Raw genomic sequence first — 12,210 nt, forward strand, 5'->3', positions numbered from 1 at the left:
CACTAATGTGTTAAATAAACCTTCTATATTTGTATGAAAGTCATGATTTTAAGATTTTGAACATTGTACTTTGACATAAGTTTTGTAAGAAGCCCATAACATTATCTCCCTGTTTTCCTATTTGATATTTATTCCATCTGGGTCCTCATTTCCAAATGTTCTTTTGTTAATTCTTTTGATACCTAATAACATATTGATCAATTGGTATGGTACGAGCCAATATTCTCATCAACTTTTATTCCTTGTTTTGTTTTGTTTCTAGTATCTCAGAGGGACTTCAGTTGAAGTGCCCTATGGCCAGCCTTCTTCCAGTTCATTCAGGTAATTCTACTTCCTTCTTTGTATTACCTTAGGTCTGAGGGAGCTGAGAGATTGCCTCTGAAGGGCCCATGCCCTGAAAGGCTTTTTTGATTAAAAAGAGCACACGGGCAAGGAAACTGAGCCTTTTCCTGGCTTAAGAAACCTGTTGAGGAGAAGTCAGTCTGGCCCATCACTGATGCTACTCTGCAGGGAGGGTGACATTGGATATTTTGTATCACGTTATTCAGTGATGTTAGCAGACATAAAATCTAATAGAACCCTTACCCAGTTCATCTGAGACTTTATCTTTAATCTCACCCGTCAGAATCTGACACGTTATTCACAGCAAGGCATCCCTTATTTATATTACTAAAACATCTATTCCACATCACCAGGGTAGATTAAATTGCTTCCATTTACCAAAGACAGGGAATAGGCCCTCTCTTTACAAGGAGACGGTAGATAGTCGCTTTTATTTAGAAAAATATTAAGTAATGTTCAGTTAGAGAAACATGTATTAGCTTATTCAAAGCACTAGGAGCCAAGAAGGAAGCCCTTAGCCCAGTGCAGAGAACAGTATCACAGTATTTGGAATAACTATTAAATAATTATTTAATTTAGTAATTAATTTAAAATTACTAAATACATAATAAGTTGGTACTGATACATGCTACAATATGAATGATCCTTAAAAATATTGTACCAACTGAAAGAAGTCAGACACAAAAGACCATGTATTACATGATTCCACTGATATATGGAATGTCCAAACTGGGCAAACCCAGAGACAGACAGTAGATTACTGGTTGCCTAGGGATGGGAGGATGGAGGAGGTAGGGAATGACTACTAAGGTGTGCAGGTTTTCTTTAGGAGTAATAAAAATTCTAAAGTTGATTGTTGTGATAGGTGCACAACTCCATGAATATACTAAAAGCCATTGAATTTTACACTTCAAAGTTTCTGCTGGAATGAGTTTTCTGCCCAAGGTGGAGGATGGGTGGGGGCGTGGTCATTCAGCCAGCAATCTTTTATCTATAACAACATGAAGCAGCAGGAACTCTCCACACTGCTGATGGTAGTGTACATTACTATGGCCCCTTTGAAAACAGTTTCTCATGTTGAATAAAATTGAAGAATTACATACCTTATGAACTAATAGTTCCACTGCTATGTATTTTTGGGGCAACAAGAATGCTTGCATGTGTGTACCAAAAGACATTTCATAGAAGCATTATTCAAAATAGTCCCAAACTATTGGAAACAACCTAAATATCCATGAATGGATAAATAAAGTGTGGTCGGTCATACAATGTGTATGACAATACAATCCTATGGAATGTTATACAGCAAAGAAAATGAATTAACTATAGCTAGATGAAGCAACATGGATGAATCTTAAAAATATAAGTAAAAAGAGTTCTGATGCAAAAAATTAAGTGTTTTCATATATAATAATTAAAATCAGTAAAACTATATTGTTTAAGGATGCATACTTAGGTGGTAAGGCTATAAAGAAAAGCAAAGATGGAATTATCTTCAAAGTCAGTATAGTAATTATATTTGTGAGGAGGAATTATGATTGAGAAGGTCCAAGAAAGGCAATATGCCATTTCTTAACTCAGTTGATGGTTACAAGAATGTTCACTTATTACTATAAAGTACTAAAGAGTTAGCGAACTACAACCTGTGGGTTAAATCCTGCCTGTCACTGTTTTTGTAAATAAAGTTTTATTGGAAACACAGCCACACTCATTTGTTTATATAGTCTGTGGCTGCTTTGCACTGTAATGGCAGAGTTGAGTAGTTGAGAAAGAGACTATATGACCACAAAGCCTAAAATATTTACTAACTCGCCCTTACAGAAAACATTTGCCAACCCCTATTTTATACTAATTTGTTAAGCTTTATTTTATATTTAATGTGATTTTTGTAGTGCCTTATATTTCACAATTAAAAACAAGATTAAGAAAGAATGTGGTGTGATAAGTACAGTGATGGCACCATCATGTGGATAGGTTTTGGGGTCACATGGGCAGGGCTTGGGGAGGGTCACATGAGAAGGGCTAGGAGGATAAGGAAATATTTTGGGCGGTTGATGCCTGAATGTGTCTTAATGGATGAGTAAGAATTGGTCAGATAAAAATGGTAGACTTCTACTTCTGGAAATTCAATGGGCTAGGTTACTCAGAATAATACTGTTGCTAAAAATTAATGAAAATTAATATAGGAAGGGGCGCCTGGGTGGCACAGTGGTTAAGCGTCTGCCTTCGGCTCAGGGCGTGATCCCGGTGTTATGGGATCGAGCCCCACATCAGGCTCCTCCGCTATGAGCCTGCTTCTTCCTCTCCCACTCCCCCTGCTTGTGTTCCCTCTCTCGCTGGCTGTCTCTATCTCTGTCGAATAAATAAACAAAATCTTAAAAAAAAAATTAATATAGGAAATACTTTAACATCTTTTTTTACCCACTCATCTTACCCACATCCTTTCTAGAGTCTGATGAGCATCAGCATCAAGCACCTTAACCCAGTGTTGGGTCATCCCACAGTGCCAGTTCAGTTTTCCAGATGTGGCCAACTAGGCACTCACATGTCACACCTGGCTCCATGTGAGCCAGGCTTCTTACCCATTTAAAGTTTGAGAATAGGTTCAGATTGCTTCAGCCCCAAGACTTTTACTAATTTTAAGTTTACTTTACTGTATATTAAAAACATCAAAGAGATGGGGCGCCTGGGTGGCACAGTGCTTAGGCGCCTGCCTTTGGCTCAGGGCGTGATCCCGGAGTTCTGGAATCGAGCCCCACATCAGGCTCCTCCGCTATGAGCCTGCTTCTTCCTCTCCCACTCCCCCTGCTTGTGTTCCCTCTCTCGCTGGCTGTCTCTATCTCTGTCAAATAAATAAATAAAATCTTTAAAAAAAAAAATCAAAGAGCTGACAAGATAATAAGGAATTACCAAACCAAACTTCGAAGTGGAAACCTGTACAATTAAGTGAAGATCTGATGTTCCTTCTGGAGCATCTGCCAACTGGTCAAAATTGACCTTGGGGTTTTTTGGCCTCATGGGACAATGGGAGAAAAGTCAGTACCTACGGCATGCCTGGGGTGGAGTTGGTCTTAGGAGAGACCCTCCCTCCATAAAGCTGGGACCCAAAAAGTCTATTCCTTAAGCAAAATCCACAAGAAGACCTGAAGGAAATTGAATCAATACTGAGCAGAGTTTGGGAAATAAAAATTTCCCTAGAGTCCTAACCACAAGCTAGCCCTTGTGTGGATTTGCAGTCCATAAACATATCACCTGATGGTCCAGTACAACTCCAGGACTAGTAGTGTCCCAAGACTACTGGCAAAAATAAGCACAGATTCTCTTTTAGAGGAAAGCATCTTCAGCCTCAGGCAGATAAAACTCTAAAGATAGTTTTTCAAGAAAGAGGCCAATAGATAGCCAAAGCAAACAAGCATGAAAAGTAACCAGACATCTTGAGCAAGAACAAGTAAAATAGTAGATTGGAGAAACTGAACTTGGAACTTCAGATAATTAATTATCAGACAGCATATAAAACAAATAATGTTTTTTTTTAAGATTTTTTAAATTTTTTTAAATTTAAATTTTAAATTTAAAGTTAAATTACTTTAAAAATCTTTAAAATCTCTACACCCAAGCAAACCCTGCTTGATCTCACAACTCTGAGATTCAGAGTTGCACACTTCAGTGACTAAGTCAGTCAGGCACCCCTACGTAGTGTATTTTTAAAAAGAAATACTCTTAAAAAGCTACAAAGCTTATGTCTGCAGGAAATAAGGAACTATAAAATGTGAGACAGCATATTTTAATAGTAATCAAACCAAACTTCTAGAAAAAAAATGATAGTTGAAATTAAAAACTCAATTAATGAATTAAACAAAAAAAAAGAAAAAGAAAAAGAAAAAATACATGAAGGGAGATTTAAAAACTGGGAAAATAGAGCAAGAGAACCTAACATATATTTAATCAGAGTTCCAAAAGAGAAAGAGAAAGAATGGGATAAAAGAAACATTTGAAGAAATAATGGCTGAAATTTTTCCTCAACTGATGAAGACACTAATCCATAGATTCACGAAATCAGAGAAATCCCAGTCAGGATAAAATACAAGAAATTCACACATAAATCCGCCATGGCAAACCTGAAGGACACTAAAATCAATGAGAACTTAAAAGAAGACAGGGAGGAAAAAAAGGCAAAGAGTCTTCAAAGAAAAAGCAAACATATAGGGGCGCCTGGGTGGCACAGCGGTTAAGCGTCTGCCTTCGGCTCAGGGCGTGATCCCGGCGTTATGGGATCGAGCCCCACATCAGGCTCCTCCGCTGGGAGCCTGCTTCTTCCTCTCCCACTCCCCCTGCTTGTGTTCCCTCTCTCGCTGGCTGTCTCTATCTCTGCAAATAAATAAATAAAATCTTTAAAAAAAAAAAAAAAAGAAAAAACAAACATATGACTGATTATTCAGCATCAGCCGTAGAAGCCAGAGGACAGTGGAATAATATCTTCAACACACTGAAGGCAATAAATGTCAGTCACGACTTCTAAACCCAGTGTACACGTCTTTCAAGAAAGTGAGCAAAATAAAGATATTTTTAGAAATAAAGCCTAAGTAGATAGATCTTCAATAAAGAGAATTCTAAAAGATAATCTTTAAGTAAAAGAAAAGTGATACCAGATGGAAATAGTATGACGAAAGAAAGAACAAAACACAAAGCAAAAGAAAATGGAGGGTATGTAGGTAGGTGAGCCAACCAAACCCTGCTTGTGTAAAACAAAATCTTATTGTGGGGGAGTGGCAAAAAGATAGAATTAAAATAAATCACGGCATGTATTCAGAAGGAGATAGAAAGGTAAATGAAGTTAAATGTTTTTAAGCTTCTGCTGTCGAGGAGTAGGCTAAATATATTGATTAATGTAAACTTTGATAAGTTAAATATTTATGTTTTAATTTCTAGAGTAATCTTTTAAAAAGTAGACACAGGATGTTACCTCCAAATTACTAGATGCTAAGAAATGGAATACTAAAAATGCTAAGTTAATCCAAAAGAAAGCAAGAAAGGAGAGAAAAAGGATTTTTAAGTTTGTCATGAGATCAGAGGGTGCTCAACAAATAATGAAACTAGTAACACAGACATCACACAGTAGGAGGTCACTATGAAATGAAGTGAAAGCAGGCACTCTAAGCAGTTAGCAGAGGAAGGTACGAGATGAAAACAGGGGCAGAATCTCTATTTCACCATCTATTCAACCATGTGAGACTCAATGGGCCCCCAGCTTCCTCCAAAACAGCTGATGATCTCATGGTGTATTTTTAAACTTGTGTATTGTCCAAAGATGCTGTCATAGCTGTTGTCCATTTCATCCTCAAAACTGAATGGATCCACTCCTCAGTGGGATCCTGTCAGCCCCTAGTCTTTTGGGTTCACAAAAGTCATTTGACCATCAACCTGTATTGTGAGCGTTCCTCTCATTCCTGGCAAAGCTGCTTTATCCAGGAAGAAGAGTTGCCTTTGTTGGATTTGAGGAACTCTCTTCCTTGTACAAGACAAATAGTTTTTCAGCAATGTGAGAGCTGAGTTTGGGAGCCATTGTTTAAGCTTTCCTGTGCTGGGTTTTGTGATAAATTGAGACTTTTGTTTTGTTTTGTTTTTCTTCCTTGCAGAGGAAATCAAATGCAGCAGGCCTCCTTATGGTGGGCTGTATCTGATGTGGCAAAGGCAACAAAGTCAGGAAGTTCAAGTGATGGCTCCTAGGATGGGTCCAAGCTAAAATACCACCCCCATCTTATGAAATAGAAAATATTATGCTGAAGCAAACAATGCAAGAAATGGTCCTTTTTTAAGAAATACAAAACTCAAGTTCCTTATCATCTCTTTCTAGAGGACATTTCTCATTACTTTAGTCATTCAACAAATATTTATTCAGCACCTACCAGTATCTGTCCAGTGCTGTGCTAGTCAGTCCCTGCCTTAAGGAGCTCACTATATAGAGGAAGGACACAGAGCACACAGAGTGTTAGAGCCCAGCATAAACAATGCTATGATGGAATTGAGCCCAGGAGGTAGAGGAGGGCACTGGGGAACCCCCCACTTAAATCGGTTGAAGAAGAGGGGGTCTGGAAAGGCTTCCAGGACAAGGAGAGATTAAGTTGAAATAGGCTGGAAAGAAGTTAGCCGGGAGAAGATGAACAGAAGCTAGAGATTCCAGGCAGAAAGAATGGGTTGTGCAAAGGCACTGGGACATGCAAATGTGCAGCTCCTCAAGGGACTGCAAGTTCTGTGCTTTGGGGAGGTGAGTGAGATGAGGCTAGAAAATCAGATATTCAAACCTACATAATTTCTGTGTGAATATTTGAAACTACAGGCTCATAACTACAAAGAAGAAAAATCCTCAGGTGTGTGGTTACTTCACTGCAGTCATTTTTGGCAAACTGAGGATCCAGAGTATGACAGAAATGTGAACGATAGCAAAACTTTATGTCACATATTTAGTTGCAATACAGATTGCAACTGTACGATCTTAAGCAAACTGCTTAACTTCACTCTAGGGAATGGGTTTTGTTTTGTTTTTACCTCCAGAACAAAAATATTCCATAAATGGGTGGACATGACAGTGTTTTATAAGCTGATGAGCAAAGGTGATGTAATGGTTACAACACTGTTAGGGATTAGCATTGTTAGCACCGTCATGTTCATCATCGGCGCAAGATTTCCTTAGTCTCCCCAGCCCCCCCACATGACGAGACACAGAAGGAAAGGAAGGCTAGAGAAGATACAGTGGAGGAGACCGGAAGGGAGGGGCAGACTCCAGGATCTCAGAAGCGCTGGGGACAACTGACAGAGTGAAGTATGAGAGGAAGGTGCTTGCGGGTGTTTGGCTGGGCTGCACAAGGAGCAGGAAGGGGAAGTGGCTAACTGTGTGGTGGGCAGACAAAAAGTGATTCTGTACGCTCAGCATATTTCTTGAGCAGTTGTGATCACACTCTTTTTATTTATTTATTTATTTATTTATTTATTTATTTATTTACTTATTTACTTATTTACTTATTTATTTACTTACTTACTTATTTTGATAAAACTTCCAGAGCAAGGAAATGCCAGACTGCTCAGTGTATTCCGTTATAGGGGTCTTCCGTGCACAGCTAAAACATGAGTTCGAGTGCTAGCGAAGAGGAAAAGCAGAGAAAATTCATTTGCACTGTATCAGAACGTTGAACGTACAAAACATGACTGCATATGTATTTTTAATTTCCTATGTTAGCTCTCCTTGGATAGAGCCAAACTCTGGCTTAGATCCTGCTTGCCATCGGAAGGCCCGAGCTGTGTGCAACTATGGGAGGGAAGAGTGGAAGCTCCGAGGAACCAGAACTGTTTCTCTAGCCTCCCGTTCACACCACAGTCAGAGACGGTGCTCCTCTGCCACAGAGTGAGATGTGCTCACTAGGCCGCCCTTTTCTCCTCTCTGGGTATGCGGCAGTTGGCGGTTAGGGCCCCAGGGAAGGAGAGAAGGGAGAAGAAAAGCAGACAAAGGAAGCATGAGACAAGGACACTAAACTTCCTTTTTTGCTAAACCTCTAGAAACCATTTGTTTAACAGCAGCCTTCGCTTCCTGGGCCCCACGAGATCTGACTTATTCTGTGATATGGCTCATACCAGTGTTTCCCAAACTACATCCCATGGAATCCCAGTATCCTTCAAGATGTTTATCAGTGGTAAACAGTGTTATGTAAAAACAGACAAATAAATGGGGAGCGAGTGGGAATCTGTAGATAATTAAACTTGGGAACACTAAGTTAAATGAAGTTAAACAGACTTATCTACTCTAGGACTGCTCAGCAACTTTAATATAATACATCTGTGAATCACCAAGAGAAATATAGTATTTGAAAGTTTGCAAAGAAGAATTTTTTGTACGCGTGTGCAGAACACTTAGTTCTGCAAGTGTTCTACAGAACACTAAGCCAGCATCCTAATAATTGCATATTGATTAAACACTAGTGTTAATTATGCTGTTAATAACATACTATGTTTGTATATTCTACATGCTGAAGAGAGTTCTAGGCAGATCTGAAATGTGTGTGTGTGTGTGTCTGTGTCTGTATCTGTGTCTGTGTCTATATGTGTGTAAATGTCTTTTATGCATCATCCCCCAGAATACATATACATGTACATATATGTATATATGTGTGTGTATGAATGAATATATATATAGGCTTTTTATTATGAACATTTTTTAAGATTTTATTATTTATTATTTATTTGAGAGAGAGAGTGCACAGGAGAGAGCATGAACGGGGGGCAGGGGCAGACGGGGAGAGATAAGCAGACTTCCCACTGAGCAGGAATTCCCAACTCAGGGCTCGATCCCAAGACCCTGGGATCACAACCTGAGCCGAAGGCAGACACTTAACTGACTGAACCACACAGGTGCCCTTATTATGAACCATTTCAAACACGTGAAAATGCAGAGAGAGTATAATGAACTCCCTCCACCCCATGGCCTGGCTTCCACAGTCATCATTACCTGCCAATCTCATGTCTTCTATCCTCCCCTCTCTTCCTCCCCACCCCTGCCAACGGGGTTAATTTTGAAGAAAATCTCAGACATCCTCTCATTTCATCTGTAAATATTTGAATATGTTTCTCTAAAACAGATAAGGATTCTCTTTACAAACATAACCATAATAATATCACCATGCCAAAAATTTCAAAATAACCTATGTCATTTTAACTATTTCTTTTCAAGGAAAATTGTAAGATAGGCAACAGTCAAAAGTTTACTGAGCACTTACTATACCAGGCACTGCACTAAAGGCTTTATTGACTTTCTTTTTGCCTCACAGCTACACTGGGTGGTAGCTACTTTACTGCCCACTTTGTAACCAAGGAAACTGCCACTTAGACTTCCCCCAGTGTGCCCCAGGTGCTCTGCCACTTAATGGCTAAATGATTTGGGGACAAAGTCACTTCACATCCTTTCTAGTCTCCTTTTCCTCCCTGTGAAATGAGGCAAATATTATGCTCCTCTATACTTACAATCATCTAGGAGGCCCTAGGGAGGACTGCTGTCTTCTGCATGTATTGGGTACAAGGGGGGAAATCAGTATTTTAGTCCAAACTGCCAAAGTGAGTCCAATGTAATGATTCAGTCCGCCCTCTGAGATCATGCCCAGTCTCTTTAGGGAAACATGATTTATCTCTGTTTCATTTCCCTCCCCTGTTTTTCCCCAAGATGGACCCAGGCCGCAGTGGGGAGAGAGGTGGTTTACTGTGTGGGAGAACCACGTAACTCATGCTTAAACCATGGGTTTAAGGCAGGGCACTCTTCAGAATGGAGAAGAGAGCAAGAAACAGTTACACTAGGGCAGCAGGCATAAACTGGCACTGTTCCAGGCAAACTCCACCCAACATGGGTCCTTTCTCAGGCCTTGTCCTCTTCCCTGGCCCCCAGCATGCAAAGACAATGCCCTTGTCTTCATGGGTGCTGCCCACTCTGGTAGCTGGCCATGGTTAGACCTCAGTCACCCTCCAGGGTGGGACTTGTGTCTCCTTATTACCGAGGGCCCTATGGGCCCCTGAGATCTCACTCCGTCTTCATTATGTTCCCTGCCACAAGGCCCACCCTGTGGCCCTGAGTTTTATGTCCACTCTGACAACATCCTAGCTAGACTTTCAACCACTATCTTGTGTGTTCAATTCTATGGAATTTTGGGGGAGGTTAGCCCTATTTTCATTTCTATGTCTCTGTCAGGAGCAGTGATTGTTGTGGGGGGCTATAAGGGCAGGTACCATGGTAACGTGTCCTCACTCCCCCAGGCCCTGGCATGCATATGGCTCATATAGGTGCTTCATAAATATATATCAAGTGAAAGACTCAAACCTAGCCCTCCCTCTGCTTAGCCTTCATATACCAAGTATACTTTGGAAGGGTCACCTTGAGGTTGCTGTGGGAGCACCCCGCTTCTCCCAGAATCCTCACTGAAAAAATAAATGACAAGTATTAAAACACATCAATTCATTATAAGAAAAGAAAATCTGCTAACACTAACTCATGTGAAAAGGCAGTCCGTCAGAGAACACAGAAGAATCTTGCAGAACTCAATTTCAGGACAGACAGCAGAGCCACTTGGGAACTAGAAGGTGACCAGGTATCTGCCCTCTCCAGCTCTCCCTGGCTCCGTGGCCTTTCCCCTCAGCTTCTCCTTGCTCATCTGCTTCCTCTGCAAGCTTCTAAGAAGTGTTACAAACTGAGCAGTCTGGCTGGGGAATGATCAGAGGCAGGTGGGAGAAGTATGACGTGGACCACTCCGTTGCAGGCAGGTGTGGAGGAGAGCCACTGCCCCAACAATGGCATGTGAAGATTGCATTTGAGAAAGAGGAACTCGACAACTGTTTACACCATGGACTAGCTCTTTGGGGTCTTCATTTTAGTGGTTTTTAACCCAGGTGAAAACAAGCTCCTATTCATAAGACATTCTTCAACAATCTTTAGGCACCTATCAGGATGGGTTTACTTTTGTCCTGCATCAAAGCATATAGGCAGATGCCCTTTATAAAGCACTCTCCTTGTGTCTCTCTGCTGGAGGATTCAATTCCTACTTAGCAGAAGGGGGTCACACAACCAGTTGAAAGGCAGGCGGTCTGCTATCCTTTAGCTGCTTTCAGAAAGATGTGTCAAACATGTGTTTTGTTTGGGGATGCTTTAGTGAAATTCATTTCATGGTGGGATATCATGAGATAATTCCATGCAGAATAGCTGGGAGCAAAGAGCTATTGGAATATGTTTTTACCAAAGAATAATATGAACTGTGAGGAAAAATGAAGGTCTGTCACACCAGAAAGTCAGCTAAAACTACCATTTTAAAACTGCTTTTCAAAATAATTCCTCCATGCTCATAAAACCTTTAAAATAGTATATTTACACAACCCAAAACTATTTGCATTAGTGTGCCTTTCCTCATTCCCTTAGAAAATTATTAAATGAATTAGGGCGTGATTTACAATTTTGCACATGATTATGATTTGAACAGGTTCCTTTTGAGTTTATGGGACAGCTCAAATAGGATGACTTATTTAATTCCTCCTATCCCTTTGCAAAAAAGGAAACCACTCTTCACTTTGCTTGGTTTTCTAGCAGACTTCAGAAAGATCCCACTTTTAGTGTAGCAAGAGTTCAAATGTATTCCTCTACCAATCATTATTTACGAGCATTCTGTGATGAAGGCTGTTCCCTTTCATTCCATACATTCTCAGAGTTCCTCTGCAGATAATACTGTTCGTTATATACCACAGGTGGCCAGCCTTTCACGTGACCTTGCAAAAGTTGGGGAGGGGGGAGACTGTGGATTGGTAGAAATTAACCTCTACAGAAATGCTATGTCTCCAAGGTGCTCCAAATCATGGATTTCAGATCAAGAAATAGCAGAGATGTGCTTTGTGTGGAGTTTCTTTTCCAGCACATTCATGCCTGTGAATGTGGTGTACCAAATCAATTTCAACTAGAGCACAAACCAGACACTCCGTAGGTGAATCTAGAACAATGAAAATTTTAACATGTGATAGCAGTTTGGAATCTCTCCAATGAGACCGTTTTGCTCCAGGATAGTTTGAAAGTCTCCGTGGCTTATTGGTTTAGTGCGCAGTGGTCTTCGAAAGTCTCTTCCAGGTGATCTCTGTAATGTTCTGTCTGTGCAGATACTAACTACATTGTACATTCTTAACAAATGCATTATACTCGTTAGCTTTATTTAAAAATACATCTATTGCCTGAAGACACCTGGTACATCCACAGAAAGTGAATAATTGTAAGGATTGAATGAAATTAAGCACCCCAGATCAGAGATGGTTTTTTGCAAGGATAAGGCACAGCTGGTGCCCTTTTAGAAGGTGAAATAA

The 12,210-nt window shown here is 40.2% G+C and overlaps 1 protein-coding gene across 1 annotated transcript in view; it reads left to right on the forward strand.

Annotated features, from left to right (window-relative positions):
* The first annotated feature begins 266 nt into the window (after window positions 1–266).
* The window catches only part of RFX8 (regulatory factor X8), an 82,615-nt gene continuing 70,671 nt past the window's right edge, over window positions 267–12,210 (forward strand). The window contains exon 1 of the mRNA XM_087863288.1: window positions 267–321. The gene's annotated coding sequence lies outside the window, so the exon portion shown is untranslated. The remainder of the gene's footprint in view (window positions 322–12,210) is intronic.

This window comes from Ursus americanus, chromosome 7 (assembly GCF_024610735.1).
Source record: "Ursus americanus isolate L20-20 chromosome 7, mUrsAme1.1.p, whole genome shotgun sequence".
Lineage (NCBI taxonomy): Eukaryota > Metazoa > Chordata > Mammalia > Carnivora > Ursidae > Ursus > Ursus americanus.